Source organism: Rutidosis leptorrhynchoides, chromosome 8 (assembly GCF_046630445.1).
Source record: "Rutidosis leptorrhynchoides isolate AG116_Rl617_1_P2 chromosome 8, CSIRO_AGI_Rlap_v1, whole genome shotgun sequence".
In the NCBI taxonomy this organism is placed as follows: Eukaryota; Viridiplantae; Streptophyta; class Magnoliopsida; order Asterales; family Asteraceae; genus Rutidosis; species Rutidosis leptorrhynchoides.
Genome location: NC_092340.1, coordinates 312414348 through 312425305, shown reverse-complemented (window position 1 = coordinate 312425305; position 10958 = coordinate 312414348).

Genomic DNA, 10958 nt, shown 5'->3' with positions numbered 1-10958 from the left:
GCAATTCGCATTATACGAGAAAAAGGAAAACCCTTAATGTTGTACGGAGAAAAGGGCAACACGAAGCTACATCTTATTAGTAATTTGAAGGCACAAAAACTAATAAGAAAAGGTTGCTATGCTGTTCTAGCACACGTCGAGAAAGTACAAACTGAAGAAAAGAGCATCAATGATGTTCCCATTGCAAAAGAATTTCTCGATGTATTTCCGAAAGAATTACCGGGATTACCCCCACATCGATCCGTTGAATTTCAAATAGATCTTGTACCAGGAGCTGCACCAATAGCTCGTGCTCCTTACAGACTCGCACCCAGCGAGATGAAAGAACTGCAAAGCCAATTACAAGAACTTTTAGAGCGTGGTTTCATTCGACCAAGCACATCACCGTGGGGAGCTCCTGTTTTGTTTGTCAAGAAGAAAGATGGTACATTCAGGTTGTGTATCGACTACCGAGAGTTGAACAAACTTACCATCAAGAACCGCTACCCACTACCGAGAATCGATGACTTATTTGATCAACTACAAGGCTCGTCTGTTTATTCAAAGATTGACTTACGTTCCGGGTATCATCAAATGCGGGTGAAAGAAGATGATATTCCAAAGACTGCTTTCAGAACACGTTACGGTCATTACGAGTTTATGGTCATGCCGTTTGGTTTAACTAATGCACCAGCTGTGTTCATGGACCTTATGAACCGAGTGTGTGGACCATACCTTGACAAGTTTGTCATTGTTTTCATTGATGACATACTTATTTACTCAAAGAATGACCAAGAACACGGTGAACATTTGAGAAAGGTGTTAGAAGTATTGAGGAAGGAAGAATTGTACGCTAAGTTTTCAAAGTGTGCATTTTGGTTGGAAGAAGTTCAATTCCTCGGTCACATAGTGAACAAAGAAGGTATTAAGGTGGATCCGACAAAGATAGAAACTGTTGAAAAGTGGGAAACCCCGAAAACTCCGAAACACATACGCCAGTTTTTAGGACTAGCTGGTTACTACAGAAGGTTCATCCAAGACTTTTCCAGAATAGCAAAACCCTTGACTTCATTAACGCATAAAGGGAAGAAATTTGAATGGAATGATGAACAAGAGAAAGCGTTTCAGTTATTGAAGAAAAAGCTAACTACGGCACCTATATTGTCATTGCCTGAAGGGAATGATGATTTTGTGATTTATTGTGATGCATCAAAGCAAGGTCTCGGTTGTGTATTAATGCAACGAACGAAGGTGATTGCTTATGCGTCTAGACAATTGAAGATTCACGAACAAAATTATACGACGCATGATTTGGAATTAGGCGCGGTTGTTTTTGCATTAAAGACTTGGAGGCACTACTTATATGGGGTCAAAAGTATTATATATACCGACCACAAAAGTCTTCAACACATATTTAATCAGAAACAACTGAATATGAGGCAGCGTAGGTGGATTGAATTATTGAATGATTACGACTTTGAGATTCATTACCACCCGGGGAAGGCAAATGTGGTAGCCGATGCCTTGAGCAGGAAGGACAGAGAACCCATTCGAGTAAAATCTATGAATATAATGATTCATAATAACATTACTACTCAAATAAAGGAGGCGCAACAAGGAGTTTTAAAAGAGGGAAATTTAAAGGATGAAATACCCAAAGGATCGGAGAAGCATCTTAATATTCGGGAAGACGGAACCCGGTATAGGGCTGAAAGGATTTGGGTACCAAAATTTGGAGATATGAGAGAAATGGTACTTAGAGAAGCTCATAAAACCAGATACTCAATACATCCTGGAACGGGGAAGATGTACAAGGATCTCAAGAAACATTTTTGGTGGCCGGGTATGAAAGCCGATGTTGCTAAATACGTAGGAGAATGTTTGACGTGTTCTAAGGTCAAAGCTGAGCATCAGAAACCATCAGGTCTACTTCAACAACCTGAAATCCCGGAATGGAAATGGGAAAACATTACCATGGATTTCATCACTAAATTGCCAAGGACTGCAAGTGGTTTTGATACTATTTGGGTAATAGTTGATCGTCTCACCAAATCAGCACACTTCCTACCAATAAGAGAAGATGACAAGATGGAGAAGTTAGCACGACTGTATTTGAAGGAAGTCGTCTCCAGACATGGAATACCAATCTCTATTATCTCTGATAGGGATGGCAGATTTATTTCAAGATTCTGGCAGACATTACAGCAAGCATTAGGAACTCGTCTAGACATGAGTACTGCCTATCATCCACAAACTGATGGGCAGAGCGAAAGGACGATACAAACGCTTGAAGACATGCTACGAGCATGTGTTATTGATTTCGGAAACAGTTGGGATCGACATCTACCGTTAGCAGAATTTTCCTACAACAACAGCTACCATTCAAGCATTGAGATGGCGCCGTTTGAAGCACTTTATGGTAGAAAGTGCAGGTCTCCGATTTGTTGGAGTGAAGTGGGGGATAGACAGATTACGGGTCCGGAGATTATACAAGAAACTACCGAGAAGATCATCCAAATTCAACAACGGTTGAAAACCGCCCAAAGTCGACAAAAGAGCTACGCTGACATTAAAAGAAAAGATATAGAATTTGAAATTGGAGAGATGGTCATGCTTAAAGTTGCACCTTGGAAAGGCGTTGTTCGATTTGGTAAACGAGGGAAATTAAATCCAAGGTATATTGGACCATTCAAGATTATTGATCGTGTCGGACCAGTAGCTTACCGACTAGAGTTACCTCAACAACTCGCGGCTGTACATAACACTTTCCATGTCTCGAATTTAAAGAAATGTTTTGCTAAAGAAGATCTCACTATTCCGTTAGATGAAATCCAAATCAACGAAAAACTTCAATTCATCGAAGAACCCGTCGAAATAATGGATCGTGAGGTTAAAAGACTTAAGCAAAACAAGATACCAATTGTTAAGGTTCGATGGAATGCTCGTAGAGGACCCGAGTTCACCTGGGAGCGTGAAGATCAGATGAAGAAGAAATACCCGCATCTATTTCCAGAAGATTCGTCAACACCTTCAACAGCTTAAAATTTCGGGACGAAATTTATTTAACGAGTAGGTACTGTAGTGACCCGAACTTTTCCATGTTTATATATATTAATTGAGATTTATATTTACATGATTAAATGTTTCCAACATGTTAAGCAATCAAACTTGTTAAGACTTGATTAATTGAAATATGTTTCATATAGACAATTGACCACCCAAGTTGATCGGTGATTCACGAACGTTAAAACTTGTAAAAACTATATGATGACATATATATGGATATATATATATAGTTAACATGATACTATGATAAGAAAACATATCATAAAGTATATTAACAATGAACTACATATGTAAAAACAAGACTACTAACTTAATGATTTTTAAACGAGACATATATGTAACGATTATCGTTGTAAAGACATTTAATGTATATATATCATATTAAGAGATATTCATACATGATAATATCATGATAATATAATAATTTAAAATCTCATTTGATATTATAAACATTGGGTTAACAACATTTAACAAGATCGTTAACCTAAAGGTTTCAAAACAACACTTACATGTAACGACTAACGATGACTTAACGACTCAGTTAAAATGTATATACATGTAGTGTTTTAATATGTATTTATACACTTTTGAAAGACTTCAATACACTTATCAAAATACTTCTACTTAACAAAAATGCTTACAATTACATCCTCGTTCAGTTTCATCAACAATTCTACTCGTATGCACCCGTATTCGTACTCGTACAATACACAGCTTTTAGATGTATGTACTATTGGTATATACACTCCAATGATCAGCTCTTAGCAGCCCATGTGAGTCACCTAACACATGTGGGAACCATCATTTGGCAACTAGCATGAAATATCTCATAAAATTACAAAAATATGAGTAATCATTCATGACTTATTTACATGAAAACAAAATTACATATCCTTTATATCTAATCCATACACCAACGACCAAAAACACCTACAAACACTTTAATTCTTCAATTTTCTTCATCTAATTGATCTCTCTCAAGTTCTATCTTCAAGTTCTAAGTGTTCTTCATAAATTCCAAAAGTTCTAGTTTCATAAAATCAAGAATACTTTCAAGTTTGCTAGCTCACTTCCAATCTTGTAAGGTGATCATCCAACCTCAAGAAATCTTTGTTTCTTACAGTAGGTTATCATTCTAATACAAGGTAATAATCATATTCAAACTTTGGTTCAATTTCTATAACTATAACAATCTTATTTCAAGTGATGATCTTACTTGAACTTGTTTTCGTGTCATGATTCTGCTTCAAGAACTTCGAGCCATCCAAGGATCCATTGAAGCTAGATCCATTTTTCTCTTTTCCAGTAGGTTTATCCAAGGAAATTAAGGTAGTAATGATGTTCATAACATCATTCGATTCATACATATAAAGCTAACTTATTCGAAGGTTTAAACTTGTAATCACTAGAACATAGTTTAGTTAATTCTAAACTTGTTCGCAAACAAAAGTTAATCCTTCTAACTTGACTTTTAAAATCAACTAAACACATGTTCTATATCTATATGATATGCTAACTTAATGATTTAAAACCTGGAAACACGAAAAACACCGTAAAACCGGATTTACGCCGTCGTAGTAACACCGCGGGCTGTTTTGGGTTAGTTAATTAAAAACTATGATAAACTTTGATTTAAAAGTTGTTATTCTGAGAAAATGATTTTTATTATGAACATGAAACTATATCCAAAAATTATGGTTAAACTCAAAGTGGAAGTATGTTTTCTAAAATGGTCATCTAGACGTCGTTCTTTCGACTGAAATGACTACCTTTACAAAAACAACTTGTAACTTATTTTACCGACTATAAACCTATACTTTTTATGTTTAGATTCATAAAATAGAGTTCAATATGAAACCATAGCAATTTGATTCACTCAAAACGGATTTAAAATGAAGAAGTTATGGGTAAAACAAGATTGGATAATTTTTCTCATTTTAGCTACGTGAAAATTGGTAACAAATCTATTCCAACCATAACTTAATCAACTTGTATTGTATATTATGTAATCTTGAGATACCATAGACACGTATACAATGTTTCGACCTATCATGTCGACACATCTATATATATTTCGGAACAACCATAGACACTCTATATGTGAATGTTGGAGTTAGCTATACAGGGTTGAGGTTGATTCCAAAATATATATAGTTTGAGTTGTGATCAATACTGAGATACGTATACACTGGGTCGTGGATTGATTCAAGATAATATTTATCGATTTATTTCTGTACATCTAACTGTGGACAACTAGTTATAGGTTACTAACGAGGACAGCTGACTTAATAAACTTAAAACATCAAAATATATTAAAAGTGTTGTAAATATATTTTGAACATACTTTAATATATATGTATATATTGTTATAGGTTCGTGAATCAACAGTGGCCAAGTCTTACTTCCCGACGAAGTAAAAATCTGTGAAAGTGAGTTATAATCCCACTTTTAAAATCTAATATTTTTGGGATGAGAATACATGCAGGTTTTATAAATGATTTACAAAATAGACACAAGTACATGAAACTACATTCTATGGTTGAATTATCGAAATCGAATATGCCCCTTTTTATTAAGTCTGGTAATCTAAGAATTAGGGAACAGACACCCTAATTGACGCGAATCCTAAAGATAGATCTATTGGGCCTAACAAACCCCATCCAAAGTACCGAATGCTTTAGTACTTCGAAATTTATATCATATCCGAAGGGTGTCCCGGAATGATGGGGATATTCTTATATATGCATCTTGTAATTGTCGGTTACCAGGTGTTCACCATATGAATGATTTTTATCTCTATGTATGGGATGTGTATTGAAATATGAAATCTTGTGGTCTATTGTTACGATTTGATATATATAGGTTAAACCTATAACTCACCAACATTTTTGTTGACGTTTAAAGCATGTTTATTCTCAGGTGAATATTAAGAGCTTCCGCTGTTGCATACTAAAATAAGGACAAGATTTGGAGTCCATGTTTGTATGATATTGTGTAAAAACTGCATTCAAGAAACTGATTTCGATGTAACATATTTGTATTGTAAACCATTATGTAATGGTCGTGTGTAAACAGGATATTTTAGATTATCATTATTTGATAATCTACGTAAAGCTTTTTAAACCTTTATTTATGAAATAAAGGTTATGGTTTGTTTTAAAAATGAATGCAGTCTTTGAAAAACGTCTCATATAGAGGTCAAAACCTCGCAACGAAATCAATTAATATGGAACGTTTTTAATCAATAAGAACGGGACATTTCAGTTGACTCATGTCCCGGTTCCGGATTTTCGAACGTCCTTGCGTACAATTTAATATCTTGTACTTTGCGTTTTGTAACTTGTACTCTTGTCATTTTTAGACGTTCTTCATCAATAATTTGAACCTTTTTAATTGTATCTTGTACTTTTGAGCTTTTTGGACCTTTTTGTCTTCAATTTGTCGAATCTGCCTTTTGTCTTCGCACTTATTTAATATAAACGAATATCACTTGAAAATGGAACAATTGCAACTAAAATCTTGTCTTTCTTGGGGGATAATACTATGAAATATATGTTCCTTTTTAGCCTTATCAACAGCCCTAGTCTTATATACTGACTACCCAATTCTAGTAAAAAAATTTCAAAATTTTCAAATAAATGAATTCAAAATCATGTTTATACATATTTATGAACAATAAAATGTTGTTAATTTAGGGTTTTAAGAAAACGATTTTCTAATTAATTATTATCCTGAACCATCATATAATATTAATAACTTTAAGCGGAAGCGTGTTAATTATATTAATAATAAATCACCAAAACGGATCCATATGATTTATACGGTTAAATAAATAAATACAACAAGAGAGTTTTAAAGATTATACCTTTCTTATAGAACCATATTGATAGAAGAGAAACTAACAATCAAAAGTATGATTGCCGCTAGGGTAGTCCACACTACACTTCGATCAACGTCAAGCGGATGTGCTAGTCCCGCCAAGTAATAATAATAAATAATCTTTAGAATTATTTATTTAGATCGTAAACACTGAAAAAGAAAATTTTGCGTTCCGTTTGATGTACACGAATCAATCACGTATAACAATAAATGTTTACTTCGAAAAGTAAAAGAAACTTGTGGGGTTTTTTTGTTTCTCGTCAAAAACCAATGAAAATATATGGGTTCTTTTTCCGTAAAAAACCTTCTAGGAACAATAGATAAATTATGTATATATACGGTTGAAAGTCCAAGTTGGTTTAAGAAACAATTTTAACTCGGTGCATATTAATTCGTATCCACACCAAATATAGATTAAATATCCGAAAGCAAATCCATTTTCTTGGCAAACACGTAACTCTTAGTTAATAATTAATAAATTACTTTATTACTTTATTTATTACTTGAATAATATATATATATATATATATATATATATATATATATATATATATATATATATATATATATATATATATATTATTAATTGACGTCTAAATGCATATGTGTGTGACCCCGAAGGCTCAAATGAATTCAGCCATATAGTTATGTGTTGTACCTTGCGCATAAATCCTACAGACTCCCACTTGTGCACGGCACAACACCAAGTAACTATACGAACAATGGTTAGCGTCTAGCAACACGCCATTGTCCCCAAATTCACGTGAGGGTAGTTTCTCAGAACTGCTCATAGTAAGTGTTAAATGTCATTTATCCCTTTGTTTCAGATACTTTAGTTAAACTTAAGACATGGATCATCAGTCATTCTCATTTGTTTAACAAATTTTGTTTTCTCGATCTTAGAAATGAATTAGATCACCAAACTAATTAAGTATCATCTCAATCACATTTGGGAGCGGCCACACAAATATCTTACTCATTTATCGAGGAGCTCAAAAGTATCTAACTCCAAACGGGTTGGAGGAACAAATCCTATCTTGCCTACACGTGTCTTTCACGAGCTTCACATTACACCCAATAATGGCTTTTATAACAGCCTTATTCAGGACAGCGTTTAACCATATCAAAGTACAATGATCCACACATCGAAATCGGCGTGCATCTCAAGTCAAAAGAGATTATGACATAACCACTTGCGAGTTTCACTATTGACTCCAATCCATGCAGTGAAAACTCGAAGGTTGGGTCATTCCAATATTCTTCGGATGAATACATGTGAGTTTGATAGTAGCACTTTACACCATATCAAACACTCACATTTGTCTTAGTTTGATGTTACTCCCGTATCATCAATTGACAATGGAAAATTTAGAATAAGTCATTATTCACGGATTTAAACATGCAAATATAGAACACAGTAATTATGAATAAAAATGATCATAACACATTATATCAACTCATTACAAATAAATACTGCTTTGATGTTCCAATTATCTAAATACTAAAATTACATAAAACTATTAGCTGGTCTAAGCCCAATGTTCCTAGAATGCTCGACATGCTTGGTACAAGACATTGGCTTTGTGAACGGGTCAGCTAGATTGTCTTCTGTTGGAACCCTTTGAATACGTACGTCACCTCTCTCTATAACTTCACGAATGTAGTGAAATTTGCGAAGGATGTGTTTGGCACCACGTAGAACTCCTGGTTCATTTGCTATTACTATAGCACCAGTATTGTCGCAATACATGTCCATGGGATTTTCAATGCTGGGAACAACGCCAAGCCCAGATATGAATTTTCTGATCCAAACAGCTTCCTGAGCAGCTTCAGATGCAGCAATGTATTCTGATTATGTTGTAGACATTGCTGTAGTGCTCTGCTTTGAGCTTCTCCAGTCGACTGCACCTCTGTTTATAACGAAAACGTAGCCAGATTGTGATCGACTATCATCTCGATCAGTTTCGAAACTAGCATCAGTGTAACACTTTACACTCAGTTCATCGAAACCTCTGATGTTATGCGAGGCGTATATGAAATAGTGTATATTTTACTAGGAAAAACTATTAAATACGATACAATTTTACACAAGATATTTATTTATTTATAGAATGGATATACCTAAACCTTGCTACAACACTTATAGGCAGTGTACCTAATCGTACAGTAGTGTAGTTTTTAGTAAGTCCGGTTCGTTCCACAGGGAAATCTTTAAACAAAGCTTAACGCTATATTAGTTTTAATTTATAAAAATACAAATATATATATATAAGTAATATTATTATTATAAAGAGGGTTTTTTTACCGTTTAATGACCGGTTTGTCGATTTTTAAAACTTTAGTCGCAGTTAAAACCTAATGTAAAATATTAAATAAATAAAAGACTTAATTTAAAGCGTAAAGTAAATAACGATAATGAAATTGCGAATAATAAAAGTGCGATAAAATAAAATTACGATAATTAAAAAGTGCGATAATTAAAAGTGCAATTAAATATAATGACAATAAATAAAAATGTAATTAAATACAATAACAATAAATAAAAGTGCAATAATTAGAAGTGCAATTAAATATGAAAATAAAGGAATTATACTTATTTAAACTTCCGTAATCATGATGTTTGACGTGTTGATTTTAGTTTATTCCCATGGGTTAATTGTCCTTTGTCCTGGATTATTTAATATGTCCGTCTGGTTTTTGTCCATAACAGTCCATCAGTCATAAATATAAAGTGCGAGTGTCCTCGTCAAATTATCCTTATACCAAAGTCAAATATTCCAACTAATTGGGGACTTAAACTGTAACAAGGTCTTAATACTTTGTTTAATAATTACACCAGGATATCGACTGCGTGTAACCCAATGTTTTAATACTTTGTTATCAATTATGCCAAGTGTCCTTGTACATAATTTCACCCTTGTTTTAATAATTCTAGTGACTATTAATCCATTCCCGTGTCCGGTTAAATGAACGATTATTCGTACATATAAATATCCCGCCCATCGTGTCCGATCGAGTGTATATGGTTATTTATAGGTACGTCCAATTGTAAATCTTTATATTAAAATTAACAAACTATCATTTAGTTAAACAAATATAAAGCCCATTAATAGCCCATAGTCTAATTTCTACAAGTGTCGTTCTTTTGTCTAAACCCCAATTATGGTACAAAGCCCAATTACCCAATTTTAATATTTTTAGCCCAACATCATGATTACTTCGGCTTAAATAAGCATAATAATAACTTAGCTACGAGACATTAAATTAAAAAGGTTGAACATAACTTACAATGATTAAAAATAGCGTAGCGTTACACGGACAGAATTTCGACTTACACCCTTACAACATTCGCTAACATACCCTTATTATTAGGATTAAAATTAAAATTAAAATTAAAATTAAAATTAAAATTATAATATATATATATATATTTTTACGTATGATGAAAAGAAAAATAAAGTAAATAATCCGTCGAATTGCATGGCCTTTTATAGGTGGATTTCTGATTTTGTGGGCTCCGCGAGTGCGGTCTTTTTGGTCTTCAAAGCTCCGCGAGTGCGGAGCTGTGGAATCCAGCTCACACAAGTTTGGATCTTAGTCTGCCGACGGATTTAATTATATAAATATAATATAAATATATAATTTATATAATTAATTATATATTATATTATATTTATATACATAATTAATTTGTAACTTTCAGTCCGTTGCGTCGTACGTTGAAAGCTGGTTCATGTCTCGGTTCCGGATTTTTGAACGTCCTTTCGTATAATTTAATATCTTGTACTTTGCGTTTTGAAACTTGTACTCTTGTCATTTTTAGACGTTTCTCATCAATAATTTGAACCACTTTGATTGTACTTTGTACTTTTGAGCTTTTTGGTCGTTTGCGTCTTCAATTCGTCAAATCTGTCTTTTGTCTTCACCTTTTATTATTTAAATGAATATTACTTGTAAATAGGACAACTGCAACTAAAAGCTTGTCTTACTTGAGGGATAATGCGATGAAATATATGTTCGTTTTTAGCATTATC